The sequence below is a fragment of the Marmota flaviventris genome, chromosome 3 (genome assembly GCF_047511675.1).
Source record: "Marmota flaviventris isolate mMarFla1 chromosome 3, mMarFla1.hap1, whole genome shotgun sequence".
NCBI classification, from domain to species: Eukaryota; Metazoa; Chordata; class Mammalia; order Rodentia; family Sciuridae; genus Marmota; species Marmota flaviventris.
The window spans coordinates 91850129-91876903 of NC_092500.1; positions in this window are offsets into that span (position 1 = coordinate 91850129).

Here is a 26775-nt window from a genome sequence, read left to right on the forward strand (position 1 = left end):
GAGTGAGAAAGTGCTAAGGGGAATTTTCTAGACCCTGGGGGTTCATTTAGTTGTGGAGTTGTCCCTTAAGGTTGAAGGTTGAAGGTTGGTAAATAGTGATTTGGGAGTAAGATGTTTACAATTGGCCTTTCTTAAGTAGAACAATTTTTATAATGTCAAAGTCTATCTGAAAGGCAAAAGGGCAGTCAGTTTCTGAGATGAATTGGAAGTTGAATGAACAAGGCATGATACCAGAAATAGTTACATAAAGGGTAATTGTGATTTAGGGACAATATCTTCAAGGAATGAGGGGCCGTACCTAAGAGTCAAGAGATGACTGCAACCAACACAGGAGAGTTTTTTTGTGGTTAGTCAAAGAACATGGAGTTCACAAGTGAGATTATATAAAAGGGTTAATCTGTAAATGACATTGGCACGAAGAAGAAAGCTGGTTCCTGTCTCTTAAGTACAAGGTGAGTATGTTTTAAGAAGAAAAAAATAGTGTCTGCTCTAAGAGGGCCACTGCGTTTTAAAATTTGATTGAAGGATAGTCTGTCTTGATATCAAAATTGAGGTGTTTCTTAAATAACTTCCTCCATTTGATGCAAGAATCAGTTCTACCATAAAAAACAGGAAGTTTTCAAATAGAACATCCAATGGTTGTTACAAATCCATCCTTTTGACCCCTGTATTTTTGTTTGATCTGTAAACAGGTGGTAGAAACACAAAGGAGTAATGGATTCAGATATTTGCAACTGTGTGAGTTGGAGCAAGTCAGGTTTGAAGTTTTGTTGGCCTAGTGTACTTGTTCACGACAGTGAGTCCTGGTTGATCTCTCCAACTCAGAAAAGTGAGGTACCAAAGAATAATGTACCAGAGATTGCATTGGCCTCTTTGAAAATATATAGAATAGATAATTCCAACCCTAAAACCCTCCAAACTTTACACATTCTCACACTGAACTGAATTGTTGAGCTATTAGTACAATTTAGACAGAGAATGAAGGGAACACTGGCAGGGTCAGCAATATGAACAGTGGTTCTGATGCAGATGCAGGTGATTTCATATAAATTCAACTCACAGAATCCTTCAGTATTCTAGATCTAAAGTAAAGTAGCAAGAAAAGCATAGTGGTAACATTTGGAGTTTGAGGAAAAAAATTGTTTAAATTAGGTAACTTCATTAAAAAAGCATACTTTGCCCTGAAGCTGTGCTAAATTACAGTACTTGATGGTCGTTCATGAATCTATCTACTAATATATTCTAGGATGGGTGCATATTTCTGCACTTGTCACAGATTTCATTCTGCCTGTTTATAAAAATGAGAAGATGCCAAATAAACCATTTGAAAAGCTTTCAGTGTCTTGCAAAAGTAAACTTAACATTCTTTTGAGGGAGAAATAATATAAAACCATATTTCTGAAATACCTTAGAGTGTTTTGAGGATCACCAAATAACTTTCAACCCTGGAATGCCTCTGATTTACAACTTAATAACTTCATTTTCCAGAAATAAAGTAGAGTTCTTTATTTAAAGGCTGAAATACTCCTATTTTCTCTGAATACCAGTGATAATTTAAATTCATGACTTCTGTATTATTCATGCAGTCCAATTTAATAAGAACAGTGTTTCTTGTGTTCAGTGTTTATGAAAGGTATGTCTTGAGGGTATACTGAGCTTTAGAACAACAGATGCTAGATGTACCTACCTGGCATGCTACCCCATGAAGCAATACCTAAAACATATTACATGTTTTTGGTAACATAAGTACAGATAGAATGAGAATGTTTTTTAATAAAAAACTTCAGGAATATTCAAATTTTAAGAGCAAATATGTAAGAAAGTTATTGCTTAATATACTAAAGTTTTCCTTTGTATAGTGAGAGTCATAGTTTGGAATTTGAGATATGTTGATAGTAATTTCCCTGATTGAGGCACAATGATTCAGAAGAGATTACTAACTGAAGGTCCACTCTAAAAATTCAACACTTTTAGAAACATATTTTATTGTTTAGTAGAAAATATTGCACCTTGAGAATGCAATTTAAGTATGAGCCATTATTCTAGAAGTAACACTAAGATAGCTGAGGGAATGTGTGTAGAGGCACACTCAGCTTATCCAACAAAATAGGAAGCATTCTCATAAAATAATGTCATCAAATACTTAAGTGATGATACTCAGTGTTTTTTATTTACATGAATTTGGTGTTTATATCAGTCTTTCAGGTGGATAAAGTATGCTTGTATTAATGAGTGTCTCATTAAAATTACACTTTTCAGTATTGCTATGCAGTTTCCCTCATTTAGTTATTAGAAATCTTAATGAGATGGTTTGAGGAACATGAACCCCAAATCATCATGGATAGATTAGCTACTTCGTGGAATGAAATATTTTATTTTCATTTCATTTTTTTTTCAAGAAAAAAACTAGTTTCGATACTACTTATGAAGTTTCAGATTATTTTCAGTTATTCTTTTGAAAACTCTCTTTAGATTAATTCAGAAATATCTGATTAAGATTATATTTTCATGAAAGTGAAAGGAACTAGAATGATTGATGATGATGTCTTTTTGAAGGTTGAGAATCTTGGTAATATAGATAGAACTTGTTGTCTAGCCACCCATTCTTAAAATTGAATTTTTATTTTTTAGTTGAAGGAGTTAGTTAACTCATTTAATTTTTTAAAACCATCATTATCTGCATAAGATGGATTGTAATTTTAGTAAATAATTAAATACTTCTCATTTAGAGAAAGATAGCTGGCATAAGGGTTTGATTCACAATTGGTATTTGAAAAATAATATTTCACTTCTGCTGTAAGTCTTCTTTAATTTGCATTTTTCCATAGTTCAAAAAGAATGTAGTGGAATCAGCAAAAAAGTAACCACCTATGAATCCTGAAACTAAAAAAGAAAAAAATAAAGAAAGAAAAAGAAGAAAAATATGCTGATTGTGGAAAAGAATCAAAGTTTATTGAAGTGGAAAAGGTGATGAATTCTCCATTGTGTCCTTATTTCCTTTGTAGCTTTGAAGTGAGGGCAGCGCTGATTCATGGAATTGCCTGGTAGCAGAGGCAGTAGGTAAATGACACTTCACACTACAAAAATAGAATTTACCTTCTTTTTCAGATATGGAACTCCCCACAGGACCATTTATTAAGCAAAAAAAGAAAAGAAAAGAAAGAAAGAAAATTTACTAATTTTGCAATAATGGAAAAGATACAAAGTATGTGCTTGGATTAGGAAGAAACTAAACTGAAAATGAGTAACAGAAAGACATCTGAAACAACAAATTCCCTTCTTTTTGAGGGAGTCACAGGAAAATGAGAAAATATTTTTTTTATCAAAACAACTGAAAATACAATTTAAAATTCACATAAAAATAAAGCAAAGATTTGTGAGAAATTTATAGTATGGAATCCTTTGGAAAGGGGAAAGGTACCAAACCAATGATCTAACTTCCATCATAAAATACTGGAAAGAGAAAGCAAATAAAACCTAAAGCAAGCAGAAGTTTTTTTTTTTTTTTTTTTTAATGGTAAACCTAAGGACAGACACAAGTAAAAATGAACTACAACAAACAAACAAACAAAAAACAAGAAGATCAACAAAAAGCAAAAACCTAATAAATGACTCATTAGAACAAAAAGTGCATTCTTGAAAAGATTAATAAAATCAATGACCCAATATCCAAACTGACAGAAATGAAAGTTAGGGATCACATTTTACCTTTATTAGAAATGAATAGGGAAAAATTCTATAGTCATAAAAAACTGATTAGGATTATTTCAAACAGCTTTATGCCAATAATTTTAATAACTTAGTTAAAGTAGATGAATTTCCTGCAAAGACTCAAACTATTAAAACTCCCTGAAGAAGAAATATATAAAATGGTGACATTCTGATTAAATCACATGGATTTAGAATTTGAAATTTAGAATAAGGTTCAAAGTTCATGAGGAGCTTCACTAATGGATACTTTAAGACACCTAAGTAAACTCAAAGTGATGAAACTCTTCCCAACCATTTTTAGAAAGCCAGCTTTACCTTAATACCTAACCCAGACAAAAATATTATCAAAAAACTACAGACCAATAATCTTCAAAAACATAGAGATAAAAATCTTACTGACACAAGAGCATATTAAATCCAGCATTTTATAAAAAGAATACTATTTTTAGACTGGGAATTTGGTGTGGAGGCTAATTTTCAGTGAGCTTTCTCAAGAAAATAGCAGGTAGATGTCTAGGGTTAGCTAGATTGGCATCTATTCTCCTCTTGTGTTGCAAGAGGATACTTGAAAAACTCTCAAACATTTCCAATTGCTTAATTTATACTTTATTACATTCAGTAATTTTTGACATTTTAAAAGATCACTGGAGGAGGCCCCTATAATCAGTAAGGGGAAAGTCAAACAGTCCTTTTATACCATCTTCAATGAAACACTGCTACTTATGAGAGGATATGAGTTGTCTTTGGAAAAGGACCTGGAGATTTCCCTGGGGAGCACTTCACAAGTTAGAGAAGTATAACATGGACTGTCTGAATGAATTTGCTTGACTGGACTTAACTGCTTTGTTCAATGCTTTAATAGCATTGAGCATTGGAAGTTCAAAAAATATCTCTAGATGTCCTTTGGACAAAGTTATCCATCTTCTGTGGGTCACCAAGAATTTAGGAAAGTCACAGCAGTTAATTGTGGGTCTCCTATATTAGTCTGGATTCTCCAGAGAAACAGCACCAATAGGATTAGACAGAGGTAGAGGTTAATTGTAGGGATTTGGCTTATACAATGATGAAGCTCATAATAACCCAGAGAAGTCCCATAATTACCATCTTCAAGCTGGAGACCTAGGAGACCTGGTGGTATAGCTTCCATTCAGGTGTCAAAGGTTGATGACTTAGGACAAGGAGTCAGGAAAGAGAGTGAATGCTTCTTACCTTTTGTTTTATTCAGACCTGCAATGGATTTGGGGGAAGCCCACCCGCACAGGGGAGGGTAATATATGGTACTCAGTTTACTAATTCAAATATTAATCTCATCCAAAAACACCCTCACAGACACACCCAAAATAATGTATAACCAATCATTTGGGTACCTGGTGTCCCAGTTGAGTTGACATAAAATTAACAATCACAACCCTCAACAGTAGTCTGGTGAGCTGAGGTTCTGATGCATGAAAAAGCTTTTAAATATTAATTGGAATTTCTGGGCATAAGTATTTTGAATATAAAATTGTAATATAAATCTTTCTAAAATATATATGTACCTCAGACTTCTTAAACTATTCAGAAGTAGGCTCAACATAAAATAAAATAATTCAAGTATAGGCTCACACATAAATACACATGCATATACATTGTCTGAATAGCTCAGACAGGCCATGAAAAACATTTTATATTTATGGCTTTGGGTATAGAGAGATAAAGGAGCATAGAGGAGAGTGATGCTTAATTTTTTGGAACAGATTCTGATGTAGATTTATTTCCTAGTAATATCATGTATCCTTCAAAAAAGGAAGAGCATATCATTTCTGACATTTTTTTGTCTTCTTCCCACTTGACATATCAAATATCACAGACGTCCTCTATTACTGATTTTTCCTTGTGATGGAACACTAATTTGCTTGGAAGCTGCCTGCCTTGCTTGTACATGCAAATGTTCCCAAATTCTGGTTATTCCTTGTTGAATCATCTTTTCTAATCCCCATTTCTGAAAGCCTCGACTCTGGCTAGGCAGTGTTGTTTTAATAACAACTACTTCTACAGCTGGATTTAAATTAAACTATCACGACTATTCTGATCCCTCTTTTTTCTCTTCACTTTTTCTTTATTTTTTTATTTTTGCCAATAAAACTTCATCTTTTTATCTGATAGTATATGGAGTATGTTAAAGTTCCAGTTATCAATCAGTAAATATTACAACAATGATTATTTCCAAGTATATTACTTACTATATGGAATTTAAGAGTGTAACTTTTAAGGTTAGATATGACCATATTCTTTCTAAAATGTTTATCTATTTATTTAACAAATATTTGTTGAACCCTAACTATGAACACAGGATAGCACTAGATACTGCAGCTATGGTGAACAGTAAAACAGACATATTTTGTCCCTAATGAAATTAAGGCAGAGAGGGTCACTGTGGTAATATTGACATTTATAAAATAATTACCTGAATTGTTTTTATTTAGAATTAAGTGCAATGAAGTGGAAAGTAGAGCATCATTTCAGATTATTTCAACACATGTATCTGATGTGGTCTTCAAAGAGGGGGAAACTATCTCCAGTCTGGAATAAAAAACTAAGAATGAAGCAAGGTGCAGTGGCACATGCCTGTAATCCCAGCAACTAGGAAGGTTGAGGCAGGAGAAGTGCAAATTCCAGATCAGCCTCAGCAATTTAGGGAGGTCCTAAGCAACTTAGCAAGACCCTGCCTCAAAATAAAAACATAAGAATCCTGGGGATGTAGCTCAGTGGTAAAGCATCCCTGTATTCAATCCCCAGTAACAATAAATAAATAAGTAAATAAATAAGTAAGTAAGTAAATAAAAGAAAGAATGAGTAATTAGGTCATTTAGGACTGAAGTATCCAAAATAAAGAGAGGCTAGGAAGGCGTGCAGAGCAGCCCATCCAGGGCTTTGAAGGTTGGGTTATAGTTTTGGATTTTTCTCTTAAGAACAAAGATATTTCAAAAAGTTGCACATTCATATCATTCCTCTAACTAATTAAGTTTATACTCTGTAATCATGGGTTGTACTTGGGTTTGGAAAGGGTTCATTATTAGTTTATATAATATTTATTGCTCAATGAATTATGATTATAATTTGTCATTATTATTTCATGACATGATTTTACATACATTATTTCTGAATTTCATACTGGTCTGGAAATAGTATGAGAATCTTCTCTTTGTAGAAAAGGTGATAAAAGCTGATAAATTAACAACTTACACAAGGTGATGGTTGAAATGCTTATGCAGAGTCCTGAACAATCCTGAACCATCATGGGGGACACTTCTCTGCCTACAGTCCTGACTCAGTCCTGCTCTGTCCCTAGCCTGTTCTCTGTAACTGCATAACCAGCTCAGATGTCATCTCATCGAGGCAGCCTTCTGGACTTCCCGGTTAAGTGAATCCATGATTATTCTATAGGAATTCTATGCACATATTCAATTGTGCTGTCATCATGCCCTAAGATTTTATTAGTTCACTTATCTCTCTTCTTTACTTGACTAGGAGCTTTTTATAACCCTCAGTTTAACTCTATATCTATGTGTCCCCATTCCCTGTCACAATACCTGGCAGATAATAGCTTCTTAATAAATGTTAGTTGAATTGAACTGAAAATAACCATGACATTTATTTTGATAACACTTTACATATTGATTAAAAGACATTACATATCTTTGTCCTCTTGGTGAACAGCAAGCTCCTCTCCATGTTTAGATAGCTATTCTTTTTTTTTCTGGATATTATGTACTTAAGGACGAGTATCTTGATTTATTCATAAGTATTTGTATCTGATAATTTGAAATCCTGACATCCCTTCTTTCCAATTTCCCATTGCCCTATCTTTTGCCTGGTTGAAATTAATAAATCAACTTGTTATCAGTCTGTAAGAGGCTGATAACAAAAGTAAGAACTTGTCATTTCATCATGTTGTGCTTTGAATATCTACTCTGTCCATTAAAACAACTTAAATACTATGTTCTGAATTTGTTTGATAGCATATTATGGGGTTTACGTAGTAATCCTCTACTGTGAAAATGCATTTCTTAAGTTGTGTACTAGATTGCTTGTATTAGATTGCTTGTACATCATTATGAAACACAAACTTCATATAATGCTAACATATCCACAATGCAGCATTTTTTTCTTATACATTAATAGGGAAATATTTATGATATATTAACTACTTTAAGTTTTGTGCTATATTTTAGCTTCTGAAAAGTTTTAGGTTCAAATTTTAGACTCTACTTTTCCAATAACTACCTTATTAAGTTTTTAGACCACAACATTTTTATATTGCTATTCAACTTTTAGTTCAATATAAGTGCGATGTGTATCAGTCTGCTTTCTGTCACTGTGATAAAATATTTGAGAAAAATCAACAAAAAGGAGAAAATCAAGAGCATAAAAGGAGATATGGCCAAATATTATTCAGATTTCAAAAGTATCTAGAGAATGTATTGAACAAGTGCAGGCTAATACATTAGATAATGTAGATGAAATTATTACATTCACATAAATATAGAACTAATAAGAAGAGATGAGAAAATTTTAATCACTTAAAAGCATTACAGAATCTAAAACCATAAATTGAGATCTTCAAACAAAGATTTCCAGACTTTCCCAGTGGATTCTAGTGAACTTTAAGGGGGAAAAATGTGAAACTTAAGTAAAAAATTTATAGAATGGAAAAAAGAGGGAAAACTTTAAAACACTTTAATGAGGACAGCATAACCTTGGTATAGTAACATAAAACTTTTTTAAGAAAGGAACATTTCAGGATAACTTTATTTAAGAATATAAATGCAAATATAGTATACAAACATTTTTTTTAAATTCAAGCTTTGTAACAAAGAGTAATATATTATGAGAAATTTGGGTTAATGTTAGGAGATTAAAGAATTTTTTCATATTAGGATCACAGAGAAACTTTCTTAATATAACATATGTGAAAACTTATTACCAAGGTCATGTGTAATGATGATGTGAGGACAATTTATCTCTACATAGTAAACAAATAAAGGATGAATTACCTTCATTCACCACGAACTGAGTAGACTCTTCCAGGAATAAGACCAAGGGCCAGAGGGAAAGAAAGAAATGGCGAGTTATAATAGAGTATATCAAGGCTTCAGGATTCTAAACAATATAAAACTTTAACTATTTTTATATTGTGAAATCAGATAGTTAGAAAATGCAACTTATTAGAGATAAACTTATAGTACTGAAAGATCTAATGCCTTCCAGTGTCTAGATAATAAAAGAAGCATTTTAAAATGTTCTGAGTAACAAAGACTAACTAAAAGTTAACCAAAAGCTAAAATCAAGTTTTATTTGTACTGTGCTTTATTTAAAACTCTAATTGAATATTTATTAGAGTGAGTCCAGTAAATATGTTCCTTGAGGAACATGGCTCAAGTAGGAGTTTGTCTCAACTTAAGAATGGCTGAAAACTTTAGACAGAATCTTCTCTTGGAAATGATTGTGGATTTTGCTATTAGCATAATCACAATACTCAGCTAACTAGAATAAAATAGACAAAATGACAATACACTGAGAGGATTATACTGTCCTAGTATAACTAGTTCAATTAAGAGAGGAAGGCCCTTTAAGATGTGTAATGACCTTAGGTCTCCTAAATGGCTTATATCTCATAGAGGAGAGAAAAGGAATAGCCAGAGGATGAAATCAAAAGAGAAAGGAGTGGGGAGCTTCCTCAAGCAAACAAAAGTATAACCAGGGAGAACATTCTCTATCTTCAGGAAAAGGTCTTTGCAGAATTTACTGGTAGGAATTAATAATCGCTATGAATTTGTGTCTATTATGTATCTCCTTTTCTGGTCTCTGAACAGAGAGTTCACTGTGATTATTGTAACTATAATTCTGAGGTTGGTATGTTACTTTATGTGTTTCATCAAACATGGACACACAGATTCGCAAGTTTTTTTTTTCATTTTTCCATTTTATTTCTTTGGAGTTTATGAAATATGACTGTCTAAGTCTGAAAAACAGATGTTACTGTATGTATTACAAGAAGTATTGGTTTTAATTCATGAAAACGGACTGGACAGTTAGGTCAGAAAAATTGTTGTGAGAGGTTACAAAAATTACATTGCAGTCCGTTATCTCAGATGCCTACAACCCTCAGATGGGAAATTTGCAGAAGCCCCTTTACAAGATGTCAACTTGAATAACCTCATGACACCTGCTGATTCCAGGTGCTGTAGTACTGAGACCCATGATTTAGAGAAATTTGTTTTGGATATCACTCAAACCTTGAATCTGTGTCTTGCCAACATATCCCTGCGTGCAACTGCCTTCGGAAAATAAGGGCTTCACTTTCTCTTCTTCCTGTCAGATCTCAAGAGAGGATCTCTCATGATCAGAGTTTGATCAGAACTTACTGGAAAGGGATTCTGCTATGATTCCATGGAATGTAAGAAGTGAATAGAATGGGGAGTTCATGACAATACCCAGTACTTAAGGAATACACGTTATGATTTTTTTGAAAAGTTTTGTTAGCTTGAATACTCAGCTGTTGACACTCATCAGTTTGAAACAAGTCATCTACTTACTATATTTAGAAAATATCATTGTAATTAATTTTGATATGATGATATTTTTGTTATTTGGCATATAAACATTCTATAACTTATCATCAAAGATAGTCAAGATAAGCCCCCAAACTTTTAAAATCTCCATGAGGAATAAAAATATGTGTGACTGTAACAGATAGATCTCAATGATTTTTGAGTCATAAATTTTAAGAGTGAAGCCTCAATGTTTGCAAAATCTCTGCTTGATTTATTTGGTCATACTTCAATTTTAAAATAGCACATAGATTAAAAAAATTAATTTGGAAAATTCACTGTCTAATGTAATTTCACCATAAATATTCTTGAAATCCCATCATTGCCTGAAGAATAGTCAAAAAACAACTCTTCACTTTTGTTTTGGAAAACCAAAGTTTATATCATTTACTCCACAGATGTTTTTAATAGAGTATTATCACCACCTTGTGGTGCTTTACGATATTGCTACTAGGGATATGAAAGGGTATTTTATATCTATCACTAGTATGAAGATGCTGATTTTAGTACTTTTCTAAGTGGAATTTATTTAACCAATAAATCAACATGTTTGTTTAACCATTTATATAAACTAACACTTTAAAATAGATTTGAACATTATTTTTTTTGTTTTAGAAAATATCTATGACATGGAAGGCATGTAATTGTAAGTTTAATTCCACCTAAAGCTCTTGTTCTTTGTTATTTGCTTGTGATTATTGACTACCCCTATCATTAAAAATGCCAATTATATGAGAATACAGGCTTTATTTTGTTCACAGTAGAATCTTCACAGCAAGGAGCAGCACTGTGTAGAGTCAGTTCAGGAAATACTGATGGACTGAAGGATCCAAATGTGAATGAATGATGCTTTGTCTCTTATTAATATTTCAAGACAAATTAGTTCCAGAATTCTCCTGATTATGTAAGGAGCCAGACAATATTACAAATTTTGGTTTAAACAAATTGGTAAGCTCTGAAGTTATTGGTTTTTGTTTTCTGTTTTATCAAGGGTGTTGTAAGGTAACCTAGTTGGGTAACATATTGGTACCTTTGTTCACCACATTTAGAACATGTGCATTTGTTACTGAATTAGCATGGCTCAGGATGGGTGATAGAATTGGGTAAAAAAAATGTATTATTTGGAGTCAATCAGACCAATGTTCACTTCTAGCTCTGCAAGCAGTGTGATGGGAAAACTAAAGTTTCTGAGTTTTAATTTCCCCTTCTGATCTCAGAGATAATAACAACTACTCCCATAGGGTATATGGAAGCTAGAAATGCCAACTTTTATTAGTTTGAATGTTTGATTATTCAAAGCAATATAGTGCCAGGTGCAATGGTGCAAGCCTGTAATCCCAGCTGCTTGGGAGGCTGAGGCAGGAGGATCATGAGTTCAAAAACAGCCTCAGCAACTTAGCAAGGAACTAAGCAATTTAGCAAGACCCTCTTTCTAAATAATAAATCTCTCTCTCTCTCTCTCTCTCTCTCTCTCTCTCTCTCTCTTTGGTTAAGCAACCCTGGGTTCGATCTTTAGTACACACATAAAAAAATAATGGTACCACTTCAAGTGAGTCAGTTACCAAATAATTAAAGGTGATGCTTTTCTTTTCTTTTTAATTTTTTCTTTCTACTTGCTACAGATTTTTTCTTTATTTCTTTTTATTAATTTTTTATTTATATATGACAACATAAAGCATTATAATTCATATCACACATATAGAGCATACATTTTTCATATCTCTGGTTATATACAAAGTATATTCATACCAATTTGTGTCTTCATACATGTACTTTGGATAATGAGGTCCATCACATTCCATCATCATTTCTAACCCCATGCCCCTCTTTTCCCCTCCCACCTCTCTGCCCTATCTAGAGTTCACCTATTCTTCCCCTGCTCCCCTTCCCTATCCCGCTATGAATCAGCCTCCTTATAACAGAGAAGACATCTGGCATTTCCCCAATAAAAGAGAATAAAATCATGGCATTTTCAGTTAAATGGATGGAGTTAGAGAAGGTAATGCTAAGTGAAGTTAGCCAATTCCAAAAGGTGATGCCTTTTATCAGGTCTTATGCTAGGTGTAATTAGGGTAAGTAAAAACATTTAAGACCTAGTTGTTCTCAAAATCTAATAATTAATACTTGTTGAATAAACTATTTATGAACATTAAATTAATATTATTTATTTTGCTTGAAGCTCCAGCTAAGTCTAAGCCCTAACATTCATTAAATTAAGTTTTTAATAATGTTAATATTCTGGGAACCTAGTAACACCAGTTGTTCTAGACTTCACAGCTAGCTTCAGTTTTGCCTTGCCCCAGATTCAGGGTAGAGGGAAGAGAGATAAGTTAATTGTATAATTATTTATTGAAAATTTCTGGTCTCCTCAGCCTGGTAGATAGTCAAATCTCTTCAGGAATCTAGGGGAATTTTTCTGAGTATTTCTTCTTTGAATTTCCCTGATGTGGATGACTTTTTAGAATTCCTCCTGCAATCCCTGGGTATCAGAAATTCTACCTCTAACTTGTTTGTAGCCTCCAGTTATATATGAGACTCATCCTTGAGAAACACACAGCTCATGTCTGCATACTCTTGTTGTTCAAAACTATCTTATGGCCATAGAACTCCTTGGGTCTGCCCTCAGAAGAGTCCATCTGCCTTTTTCTTGTTCTATATTTTTGAAGTGGGAACCATATCCCAATTTAAAGTTGAGACGAAGCCTTCAACATTATTTTTTTTATTATTTTATTTTTTTCCCAACAGAGTGAAGAAATTCATTCATAGGTGAACCTATTAGTCCTAGAAGCAGTTTTAACTATCTTTTGAAGTTTATATTTTGCTCTGTCAATGGAATCAGAATTTTGCTTCTATCACAACATGTGCTTCAGTGTAAAATGTTTTAATGTTCGGTCATATCTTCTGATTAGAATTATCAAACTATACTTTGGGAAAGTTTAAGTAAAACCCTAATAAGCAAACAGATACTTCAGAGTTACATCATTCTTCAAAATCCAGGTAAAACTGAATTAAAAAAAATAAGCTTGATTTTAGTATCATTCTTATTAATTTTTTCAATATCAGTATGTTGGAAACTGAAATTTGATTATAAATTAAATGATTTTGCAAAGCATTTTGCAGACATCTTTCATGCAAAAAAACACATCATTTCTCTTCATTTGAGAAAAGCAATCTATTACACAAGATTATCAAACTAAAGTCGAAAAAACATACTTGATGTTTATAAGACTGTGAACTATATAAGTGGACACTTAATGGTGTGCGAATCAGGTTGCAGAAATGAGAAAATTCTCTGTGAAATGTAATGATATAAATTAAATTACAGAATAAAAATAAAAGGGCTTAATCAGGGACATTTATAAGTATAATGAGTCGTTAAACTGCCAAGTGTCTGAAAGAGCCCAGACTGGAAAGACTTGTTTTGCCCTTTTATTGGATTCTCCAGGGATAGATCTTATTGAGGAGATTTTAGAAGGGAAAAAAAATCAATATACTTTTAAAATTCTGAAGAGATTATTTGTCTGGATTAATATGGTCTTTTTAAGAATTTAAAGCAAAAGATAAGGCAACTTAATTAAATGATCCCAGGTTTTCAAAATAATAAATATTAACACACACTGAAACCATCTTTATTGCCATCATGAAGTCATATCTCTTCTTTCTCCTGTGACTTTTCCCCATATTGACCCCAAAATAATTTAAGGCAGTTAGATAAGACCAAATTTAAGGTTGGGCCACACTAAATCTCATGTATGTATGTATATATATATATATATATGTGTGTGTGTGTGTGTGTGTGCGCGCGCGCGCGCGTGTGTGTGTGTGTGTGTATGAGTGCATTCATGTATTTATAAAATATATTTATGTATATACTTTTTCTGATAATTTTGCCCATAAGTGAGCTTTAAATGGAAGCTGGGTAACAGGAAATTTAGGGCTAGAATAAGTCATGTTATGCAAGATCTGTTTAACAACATGAAATCAATTCTTTTGTATTCCCTGTTAGTATAAAAGTGTAAAAGTCTCTAAAATGTAAGAATACTATATGTATAGTGTTAGTCTGAAAATTAAGATGTAAAATCAATATAAAACTAGCATATCATATCATGATAGTACAACTGAGTTTTGGTTGGTCAGTTTTGGTAGCTCTCTAAAAATGTTTGCAATTGAAAATAGTTTGTAGTTGAATGCTAATGTGTAGAAATGGGTTGTCAAAATCATCTTTCATATTTATAAAAAGATTTGGTATTTCTTTATCACGAGAAAATCCTAAGATCTGCTTTAGAAGCAAAAATTAGTTTTCTCAGAATAACTATTCATAAAGCCACATCACTGTCACTTGTTGAAGTGCTCAGTCTATTTTGCTTTCCATAAAACTTAAAATCTTCACCTGATAGGTTAGGATTGTGATATTACTTTTCTGTGATCATTCACTCTTCTTACCCTAGAAACACAGTTCATTTATAGCTGTCTCACTTTCTGGAAGAATTGCTTTTCCATCCTCTGTTTAAAAAAAAAAAATATTTTTCTAGAAGTAGCTACAATTACCATAGGAAACTTCTGGAATCACAGTGTTCATCACTATATTACTGCTTAACAGAAATGTATTTTTTTTCATGTCTGGTTTTAAATTCCATTCCTAATAACGTGTATATTGTGTCTAAAGTGAGCTTCTTTTATCAATCAAGTATTGCTGCAAATATTGCTCCATAATGGTCACAGAATCCCATTGGCATCAAACAAGGAAGATTTAGGTATAACATGCTCCATTGGGTAGCTAGATGTGCTTCAGGCTGTACACCTGCTTGGGCATAGTTCCTTGCTGCTAGTTGGGCTCAGTTCTGCTACTTACATGTTCCTTATGTGGCCCAATCAAAAGGATCCACAATTACCTTCCTGTTGTATCAGAAGTGCAAAAGCATCAGGCCCACATTACAAGCCTATTCATGTATTTTCATTGGCCAAATAAAACCAGTTGACTACATACATCAGTGGACAGCAAGCACTTCCTGAATAATCCAAATAATTACAGCGTATTGTTATTCTTCTTATTAACATAAAAATTATTACTGGAAAATCAATAATTAAGACATAATTTTATTTTGCTCAAGATTTTGTAGATCAGAGACATGAAAAAGCTTGTCCATACTGTTCTTTTTCTGGTAACTCAGTGGCTGTCACCAGATGTTAGCTGAGGCTGTAGTCATTTGAAGATTCTATGAGGCTGGGTACCCAAGGGGCTGTATATGAGGAAATGGAGTGCTTATATGTGGCCCTTCCAGCATGAAAGTTACAACATGCTGAGAACTCTTGCATGGAAAAGTTCAAGCACGTTTAGATGGCCTTGTGGGAAGACTACAAAAAAAGTGAGGAACAGAAAAAGCCTTACTTACTTGCCTTGCGATTGGGTATTGGAACGCTCCAGTCTTAATGTTGTTTAAACCTGACTTTTTTGTGTGAAGACATTTTTGGAAAATTTTTAGTTATTCTTTAGTCTTTGAAATATTCTTCTAGTTTTCAACAGTGAAGCATTTCCTCTGGAAGGCAATTTTAATACTCTGTTTCCACTAGTGGCATTCTTCTTGAGGCTGAGGACATTTCTCCTGGGAGAGAATTTCTAAGTAACCTTTTGATCATCTCCCACAAAGTCCAAATAGTGTCTAGAGGAAACAATCCCTCTGACACACTGATGGTGGACGGCACAGATAGATTCCATGACTATTTCTAATCACCTTGCTGAGTCCGAAAAGTCTGTCCTCCTTGATTTTCAGGCATGGGTTAAATATAAGTACTTAGGGTTTCCCTCAAATGTCAAGCTTTGGTTCTTTTCCCACAGGAGTTTATTTTCTAATGTCCACATCTTCTGGCAATTGTGAATTCCAATCTGTTGTCTCCTCAAACCAGTAAGACGCTTCTCAACCATTTCTTTCTCTGTTTTCATCTTGATACATTGGAGCAAACTGGAAAATGACCTCAGGGACAAGGGATATAAATGTTTAGATTAGATTGTTTCCCTGTTTCAAAGATCACCATTCCTCAGTTTTCTGATTGTTATCCAAAGCCATCAAGTAATTTTTGTTCCTTCTTTTGTTTGATAATTGATGCTAAATGAAGGGTAGATTTTAGATACTCCATCATGCACATATATGAAGGTCAAATACTCACATCCTGTCCACTGGGCCTTGGGATTACCTAGGTAGCAATTGGAGGGACCAAGGGTTTTGACACATATTAAGTGCTTAACTCTGTACTAATGTTTGCTTATCTTTAGTGTTTCTTTCCTTTTGCATGTTAAAATTATTGGTTTCATTCAATAGCAATGTGTTTGAATGATTGGTTTTGGTATATTTGTATTTGTATCAATGGAGAAAGTTGCTTGGGTAATTTTCAGTCTGCAAGGTAACTGAAAATGAAAGTGCCAAACCCATTTTCCATACTTATGCCAGGACTGTGTCTCTAAAAAATAAATCTAAGGCTAATATTTTCCTGCAAAGAATGTATTAGAACTTCCCCATCTCCTTCAAAATTCCAAGTTCCTCAAATGGCATGTACTACCACCCTGTAGAGTCGGATCCTTCCAGTCTTTCCAACTTCATTTTGAATGACTCCTCTTCTTTTTTCCTCTCAATAGCATAAAGTTGCTTGCAGCTCACACATACCATGCAGTTTCACAGCCCAATGCTGTCTTTTGCTGGTTCATTTTCCACAAGAACTTTGTAATTTCCACCAACTCCTCCAGATGAATAAAATTACTCCTTTCAAGTCCCAATTCCAGGAAGGCTTTCTGGACAATCCTCCAATGCACACAAAGGCATATTTCTCTGTCATTGCACTTACAACCATGACATGCCCTGTGCCATAGAGCTTCCAGTCCTGTTGTGTGCATATTTTTCACTATCCAACTACATTATACACATCTTAAAATTTTAGGACATTTCACTTATAATATGCTAGAGATATAGGATTCTATGCTAATAGTGAGGCATCTATTTGGTCCTTGTTGAATTTATTACAGTTGCATTACATATAGGTCAAAATATTATTTGCATTTAATAATCAAAACTGGAGGAATTTTGAAACTCACAATAATTCAATTATTGGTCTTACCTTTTTGATGTTCCTCTTATGCTGAAGTACACCACTTTATCACTGTATATTAAACACTGACATAATTTTTTATTGTACAGAAAGTTCAGAAAAAAAGCAGAGCACATCCCCACAAAATTCATAAGATCAGTGCTGGAATACTGCAGAGGGTAATTAAATATTCAGCTGCCTGATTAAAGATTTTTCAGAAAATCCATTAGGCATTAATATAAATTCCAAAGATATGTTACTTATTTGATGTAACAAATATGATAACATTCACTAATTCTTTATTGTCCTGAAGAGGACTTCAGAAGGGGTGAGATTTACCTTCATAGATTGTTTATTTTGCTTATAATCACACTGAGCACATCTTTACTTTGATTAGCCCACATGTTCTCTTTTCATAAATTATCTCTAGAAATACAATGGCAAATTTGTGTCATTGTAGCATATTTAAACCACTTTAGTAGTCTGACTTTGTATTTGACACAGAAAAGGATTATTTTCAGGATGTTTAATTTTGATATCTATTTATATGAATTATTTTCTAAATTGTTATTCCTGTGTATGTTCTCTATAATTTTTGCTTCACAGGCACCTCTCATAAGCAATTCTTAAAATAGAGAAAATGCTTTAGAATATGAGTTGATTGAACTCTTTCAATTATGACTACAGTTTGCATATTTATTTGGTGTTTCTAAACTTTGCTCCAATAGATTTAGATTCAGAGTGCATAAATGTAACACATATATCCTATGCTTTTTCATGGTGATTATACCCTATTGAACTTTTTTTTTCATCTGATACTTCCACTTGATTAATCCTGTGGCAGTTTGCTTTTCTTATCTAATTTCTAATTGTGCTTCTTTCTCATCAATATTCTGGATCCATCTTTGTCATTACAGTTCCATTTTAGTCCCTGAGATTATCTGATTGCTTCCAATATTCATTAGTATCTAATTTATTCTATTGTTACACATGGCTCAGGCAATTTTATACATCTTAAAACTTTTAAAACTTATATTAAGTGAGTTCATGTTGGAAATGAGAAAAAGTATGAAGTTCTTATAGTTACCATTCTTTTGTAAATTATAAGCAATGTGTCATGTGCTTGCATTGATGGCATTGAATAACCACATCAAATATATGCTCATTTAAATTTAAGTGAATGGCATTAGTTTTATACAAAGAGATTTTAAAATTTTTATAAATGTATTCTTTTTTTCCCTAACAATATTAGGTTCCCAATTTTAAATAATTGGGAATAAGTACATTTTTTATAGTCTCATTTCATTTTATCTGAGAAATGCCTCTGTCCTATTAATTTCCATCCATCTCATGTTTCTATTTGATTTCACTGATTTTTCAGAAAATCCATTAGGCATTAATATATGACAATAATAATATAAGGTAATTAATACATTAAACATGATTATTTTCCATCCAATACTCAATTTCTGAAATGAAATATGAAGGAAATTATGTTCAACTTTTAGCAGAGTCATCACTTCTCTTTATTGCTATTGTCTGTAGTTTTTTTTTACTCCAAAATACCTCATAAGATTAAGCTGAAAAATTTTTACTCATGTATATAACTATTCAAATATTTAATAAAAATACATTAAACTTAAACTTAAATTTAATTTTTTAAATTTAAAAGCGAAAAGAAACATGATCCAACACAAAATGGCAATATTTGATCTGAGAATGGCGCAAGGATGTGAAATTAAAACCAATCAGTTAATTTTCAGAAATGTAGGTTCCTGGTCTTGCAATGATGTGTCATATATTAATTACAATAAAATATCTGGGCAAACTAAACAAAAATTGCAGCTTAGTTAAACTTCTTTGATAATAAATTTTGATTAGTACTTTGGAATTGAGAACAAAAATTACCTCTTAAACAAAGACATAAAATTTGGTGTGAACACTTACAACATCCACATTCAAAAAAATATGGTTTAGAGATATATGATTTTAAAAAAAAGAAAATAAATGAGGAATATGAGATGCACAATGGAAAATACCTAGTCATTGCAGGAACATTTTCAATTGAATTTGATGTTAGACATTTCACTAAATGAGCTGAAACTCTTTCCAGATACATGTTATAAAACAAGTTCATCTGCAAGTAATTTAATTTACATATGTGAAAAACTCAACAGTGCTCTGTGTGGCATTAGGTGTCTTAGTCATATCACAAAAGCAATTAGATCATACTAGAAACCAGCTGTGCATCAAGTAGATTGCTTTTATCTAAGTGATAAAAACCTTGTAGAGTGTGAACCATACTGGGTATAAAATGTAACATTTTAATGAACAACATAAAAGATGAATAGAATGAACAAGAAAAAGGGCATATTTGCAGCAGACGTGCACATGGAAGAAGAAAAGAAAATGAGAAATATTTGCACTGGATTGGAATAAATGGTTCACCTCTAGTGACTTTTTTTCAGAACATCATTTAATTAATTTAACCGTATATTATCTGAATATATGTTAGCTACTCTAGATTGAGTTTATAGTTCATATTCTAAAAGAAGACATGATGTCATCAAAATTTATTCCTTACTAGGAAAGGTTTAGAAGAAAAATAAGTGAGGAAGGAATGAGGAGGCAGACATAGATGAAGAGTAACTGAAGGTTGGGTTAGTTTGAAGCAAAGACACTCCTGGCTGAGCAAAGGCAGGTTCAGACAGACCAGCTCATGCCATTCAGACTGAGCAGTGTTACACTGGTGTCACTGAATAAATTTATAAATGAATGGGTGGATGGATAATCTTACCTGAGCAGAAATACATTGAAAGTTAATGAAGAGCAAAATAAAAATCAATAAAATCCTAAAGTTTTCTCTAAGTTATTAAAATGTGATTTATTTTACTTATTAACTTTTTCTACCAAGTCTACTGTGAGAGTTTACATTTTAAATAGTCCCAAACATAAAGAACACATCTGAGTATAAGCAATTACATATCCAGGGAAAAATGAGTATTATCTCCTATCTAAATTATTTATAATTTCTGCCACTTGTTGAACAATCACTATATACTAAACCATTTTCTGACCATTTCATGGTTATTTTCATTTTATTAATTAAATCAAATTTTGAAGAACCAAATTGAATTGACAGTATTTAAGACAAAATATTTTTTTGAGATGAAATCAGAGTAGTTTTAATTTGCATTTCTTTTTTTTTTTTTTTTTTTTTTTTTTGCAGATGTCTGCATATTCCACAGCTTGTCTGCCATGGCCTCTTTTTTTTTTTATTGGTTGTTCAAAACATTACAAAGCTCTTGACATATCATATTTCATACATTAGGTTCAAGTTGGTTATGAACTCCCAATTTTACCCCAAATACAGATTGCAGAATCACATCGGTTACACATCCACATTTTTACATAATGCCCTATTAGTAACTGTTGTATTCTGCTACCTTTCCTATCCTCTACTATCCCCCCTCCCCTCCCATCTTCTCTCTGTACCCCATCTACTGTAATTCATTTCTCTCCTTGTTTATTTTCCCATTCCCCTCACAACCTCTTATATGTAATTTTGTATAACAATGAGGGTCTCCTAAAAAACAAATACCAAATGTCTTCTTTGATATAATGAGAGCAACTAAGAACAGAGCAGGGAGGAAGAGCAGGAAGAAAAGATTAACATTAAACAGAGACATGAGGTGGGAGGGAAAGGGAGAGAAAAGGGAAATTGCATGGTAATGGAGGGAGACCCTCACTGAAGACAAAATATTTTATGTTTCTATATGACCCTCTGAAATATAGAGAATAATAATTTTTTTACAAATTTTCTTCAAAACAATTTTAATATGAGAAGATACTAATAATTGTTATCACCATACCTAGGAAGCTAAGGGGATTAAACACACCTGGTGGCAAAATGTGATATTTTCCTTATAATCAAAATCACATTCATTTAGCTTTGTCTGTAGTTATTATATTACAATCAGATGACCAATGGAATACATAAAACAAATCCACTGCATCAGAGTTATAAATTAGTCTTTTACATGTTGAATCATTTCTAGTAGATTCCATCAAGTAGAAGGAAGCATCTTAGGCCAACTTACAACCCTTTCCCCTGAGTAAGGAGTATCCCCAGAAAGTAACATTAGGAAAGCAGTAAAATAATTATATATCATATTAATGAGGTAAAAGATAAAAGTATCTACACTTGATATAGTTTATTATCTAATTTTATAGTATTATTTAAGCATTAATAATGTAATAAAATTTCCTTAGCATGATTAGAATCTAATACCCAATGACTTAAGTATAAAATACTAAATTTTATATTTAACTTAGGACTATAAAGAGATGGTTCTTAAGATTCTAGACAATACAGTAAAATAGGAAAAATTATACATTCATAAATTCTTAATAATTTTAATAATTTGTGAACTATAAATATAGAAAAATTTAAAGAAACATGAATTATTTCTGGATTTTACAATTATATTTTGAGAGGCTTAAGAGACAAAATGAGGAAAACTCTCTTAAAAGTTTTCAGAACATTGACAAACACATATCAAGCATGAACCAGTTAGAAAAGGCAAAAGTAAAATATTATATAAAATATAATAGCACCTTATGAACTATATGATAGTTCACTTTAAGTCTACAAGTTGCTCAATCTTCTTGTGAAATGCTTTGTAAAGGTCTTAAATAAGGAAAATAACTTTTAAGTTTCCCATAAGGAATGGCTCAATATTTAAGTATGTTGAACCTCTCTAAACCTCTCCACATACACTCCCTCATCCTCACTTGAAGAGGCAATACTGGCTTTACGCAATATTGACATGTACTCATTTTAATTTCTACAGTTTAATTAAGTAATACCAAACCTTGATGGCATAATTTATATTTCACTTATCTTTTTATATTCTTTTTGGGTAATTTACTAAAGTAATAACTTTTCTTTTGCTAGCCTTTTGGTACATATATCACTAGGTGAGGAAAAAGAAAGTAAACAGATATACATTGCTATCATTGCCCAATCACCTCACTTTGCAAATTTGTCATTGATGAGATACTGCACATGTTATTCAGGTCACTCTTAGACAGCAAAGTGCATAGTTGTGTCGCCTTATTGTTTCCCTGTGATAGGTCTATGTGACATTTTTTTCCAGAATAGGTAATCCAAATAGAGCGTTGGCCAACAAAGATAAAAATACAAAATAAATAAATAAATAGATGAAAAGTGACAAGGCTGGAAGTAAAAATAAAATAGAATGCAAATAGAGTTACAGAAAAAAAAAATAGCTCCTGCCTCTGAGAAGGCTGGCAATACTCAATGAGGTAAGCAGGCAGAGGAATATAAGTTAAACTTAATTGACAAAGCAAGGCAAGGATGAAGATGTTCCAGAAGTGATGCTGATTAAACGATTCACAGAACTCTTAGAGATATTTCTTTACAGTGAGAGTTACAGAATGAATTTCTGGAACCTGATTAATACTAAAAACGGGTATTTCTATTTGTTAAAGGATCAAGAGAGTATTTGCTCTTATTATAATTTATGTGAAAAAAATAAGGCAAGTTATACTGAAAATACTCTGGACATTTTTTTTTTTTTTTACAAAGCAGTGAAACACTACATTGTTTTTTTCTATAATTTTAAATTACGAATACTAAATAAATGTTTGTCTTACATTTTTATTTTTCCATGAATTTGTAACTATTCGGAAGACATTTATACTGTTTTGAGAAAAAATTTGAAGTAAAAAAAATTGTAAATTTTCTGATTATTACTATTGCTTGGTATTTTTCCAGTTGGTAGAGTCATTCTTGGAGTCTCACATTACCATGCAAAGTGAGCACCAACTTTCCAACAATGACCACAAAACAGGATCATATTCAAGGTTTTTTCAATTATTACTTCTAGGAATTATGAAAGGGATGCTTTCCCCCTGGCCACAGAGTAATACTACTGTTGTGGTCACTTTGTAACATCTTTCAGGAACCATCTTTCATTTCAATTTTCTATTCCACGTCTGTCTTTCTACTCTTTTTAAAAAACCTCATATCTTTTACAATTGATGGTACTTGTGTGAGAATGTCAATGCTAGTGACGAGAGGTATATCTCCATGCTCATAAACTGCAGACATTGACATTGCTTGAGACGTGTGATGCTCACAGCCCACATTCTTTACAGCAATGGGATAAAAATTGTCTCCCGAGTACAAAACGACTCTGTCACTGAGGTCTCTCGAAGGATCTCAAAACTATTTCCATCAGATCCTCCTTGTCATCAATGTGTAGAAGAACAAATAGAGTAACTAGAATCCCTTTTCTTCTCTCTCTCTTTATTTCCTTATGTTGAACAATGACCCACTCAACCTTTACTCACCTTTCCAAGATATTTAACTAAATTTTTATGTGGCAGTACACCACATGTTACTGAAACAGAGGACTTTGGCCACCTGAGTAGCCTCTAGGCTCTGACTATAGCACTCAAAATATCCTGTGACACATAGTATAATAAAATTCCAATCAAATAAAACCAGTTTTAAAAAAAATATGACAAACTATTTTAAGTAAATATGAAAGGGGCAAGAAAATGTTTCCAAAATGTTAAATAATTAAAGACTATTATCAATAAGTTCCAATGCTGTTTAAATAAAGTATGATATTGATATAAAAATAGATAAAACATGAATGAGATAAAACACAAAGTATGTGCACATTTATCTCTCTCTGTATATATGTATATATGTATGTAAATTATAGGCAAATATATGTATATATACTTACATATATATGTAAATAGTTTACATATATATGTGTAAAATGCTGGGTGAGGTCATCTTTCTTTTGACTGTTATTTAATTGCTCATATAGCTCATCTCTCGATTTTAGTAACTTGTGTGTCTCATAATCACTTCAGCCTCAGAGCTCCTGTCTTTGTTTATTTTTTTATATATTTCGCATTGGCTTAACTAGAAAACTCATCCCTGTGGCTTGAAATATCAGAATTTGTAGCAGGATATTAGAAGGTTTTACAAGGTAGTGATGCTAATATTTTAGAATGTCTTTCTTAACTACCCACCGCACCTCATTTTCCATATTAAATACATTCTGTCATTCTCAATTTTGTGGTTGTATTTTCTATACTTTTGTCTCAGCAATTTTTACTTATTTACTTGATTTTGTATTTATTGTCTTTCTCACTAAAGTGTAAGGCTTTACAATGAGGATTTCATGACCCAGTATCTTTAGTACCCAAAATAATGTCTGTGCCAAACACATTTCCCAAATAATTTTTGAGAGTAAAAAAGGAAGAAATTTTCATTCATTTTTTATATATTTCTATTTGTTCCAATTAGTTATATATGATAGTAGAATGCACTATGATGATACATCAACATGAGTAGAGTGTAAGTTCTCATTCTTCTGGTTGTACAAGATGTGTAATCACACCTGTCGTATAGTCATATCTGTACATATGGTAATAATGTCTGGTTCATTCTATTATCCTTCTTACTTGCATACTCCCTACCCTCACTTCACTCCCTTCTACCTAATCCAAAGTAACTCTATTCTTCCCTAGGCACCTGCACTCCTGCCTAAGTGTGAATTAGCATCCATATATCAGAGAAAATATTCAGCCTTTGGTTGTTTTTTTTTTTTTTTTTGGTTGGGGGGATTGGCTTATTTCACTTAGCATAATATTCTCCAGCTCCATCCATTTACTGGTAAATGCCATAATTTCATTCTTTATTAAGGCCGATTAATATTTCATTGTGTATGTATACCACATTTTCTTTACCATTCATCTGTTGAAGGGCACCTAGGTTGAATCCATAGTTTAGCTATTGTGAATTGAGCTGCTATAAACATTATTGTGGCTATATCATTGTAGAGTATGCTGAATTTAAGTCCTTTGGATATATAAACTGAGGAGTGAGATAGCTAGGTCAAATGGTGATTCTATTGCAAGTTTTCTGAGGAATCTCCATACTATTTTCCATAATGATTGCACCAATTTGTCATTCCACCAGCAATATATGAGTATATCTTTCCCCCACATCCTCACCAATATTTATTATTGCTTGTATTCCTGATAAATGCCATTCTAACTGGAGTGAGATGAAATCTTAGAGTAGTTTTGATTAGCATTTCTCTAATTGGTAGAGATGTTGACCACTTTTTCATATATTTGTTGATCAATTGTATTTCTTCTTGTGTTTAGTTTCTTCATCCATTTATTGATGGGTTATTTGTTTGTTTGTTTTTGGTGTTAAGTTTTTTGAGTACTTTATATATCCTGGAAATTGATGCTCTATCTGAGGTGCAGGTGGCAAAGATTTTCTCCCAATCTATAGGCTCACTCTTCACGTTATTGATTATTTCTTTTGCTTTTTGGTTGGATTCCATTCCATTTATTGATTCTTGATTTTACTTCTTGCACTTTAGGAGTCTTGTTAAGGATGTCAGATCCTAGGCCAACATGGTGAAGATTTGGACATCTATTCTATTAGGCACAGGGTCACTGTTCTAATGCCTAAGTCTTTGATCCACTTTGAATTTTATTTCATACAGGGTGAGAGATAGGGAGGGGTTTAATTTCAATTTCTTACATGTGGATTTCCAATTTTCCCAACACCATTTGTTGAATAGGTTATCTTTTCTTCAGTGAATGTTTTGGGCGCCTTTGTCTAATATGAGATAATTGTACTGTATGGGTTTGTCTCTGTTTATTTATTTTGTATTTATTATCTTTCTAGTTATTATATTTATTGTCTATTTTATTCTCTACCATCGGTTTACATGTCTGTTTTGGTGTCAATACCATGCCATTTTTGTTACTATGTCAATGAAATAGAAGATGATATAAAAAAACCTACCAATCAAGAAAAACTCAGGACCAGATTCTCAGCTGAGTTCAATAAGACTTCAAAGAAGAACTAGCACCAATACTCCTCAAATTATACCATGAAGTAGAAAAGGAGGGAACCATTCCAAACTCATTCTATGAGGCTAATATCACCCTAATACCAAAACCAGACAAAAACACAATCAATGAATAAAAACTTCAGACCAATATCCCTGATGAACATAAATGCAAACAGTTTCAATAAAATTATGAAAAATCACATATAAAAACACATTTAAAAGATCAAGTGGGGCTCATTTCAGGGATGAAAGTTTGTTTCAACATATGGAAGCAATAAACATAATTCATCATATCATATCAACTCATCATAGACTTAAAAACAAGAATCATATAATTATCCCAAGAGATGCAGAAAAAGCATTTGACAAAATACAGCACAACACCCCTTTATGTTAAAAACACTAGAAAAATTAGTGATAGTAGGAACGTATCTCAACGCTGTAGAAGCAATATATACTAAACCCAAGGC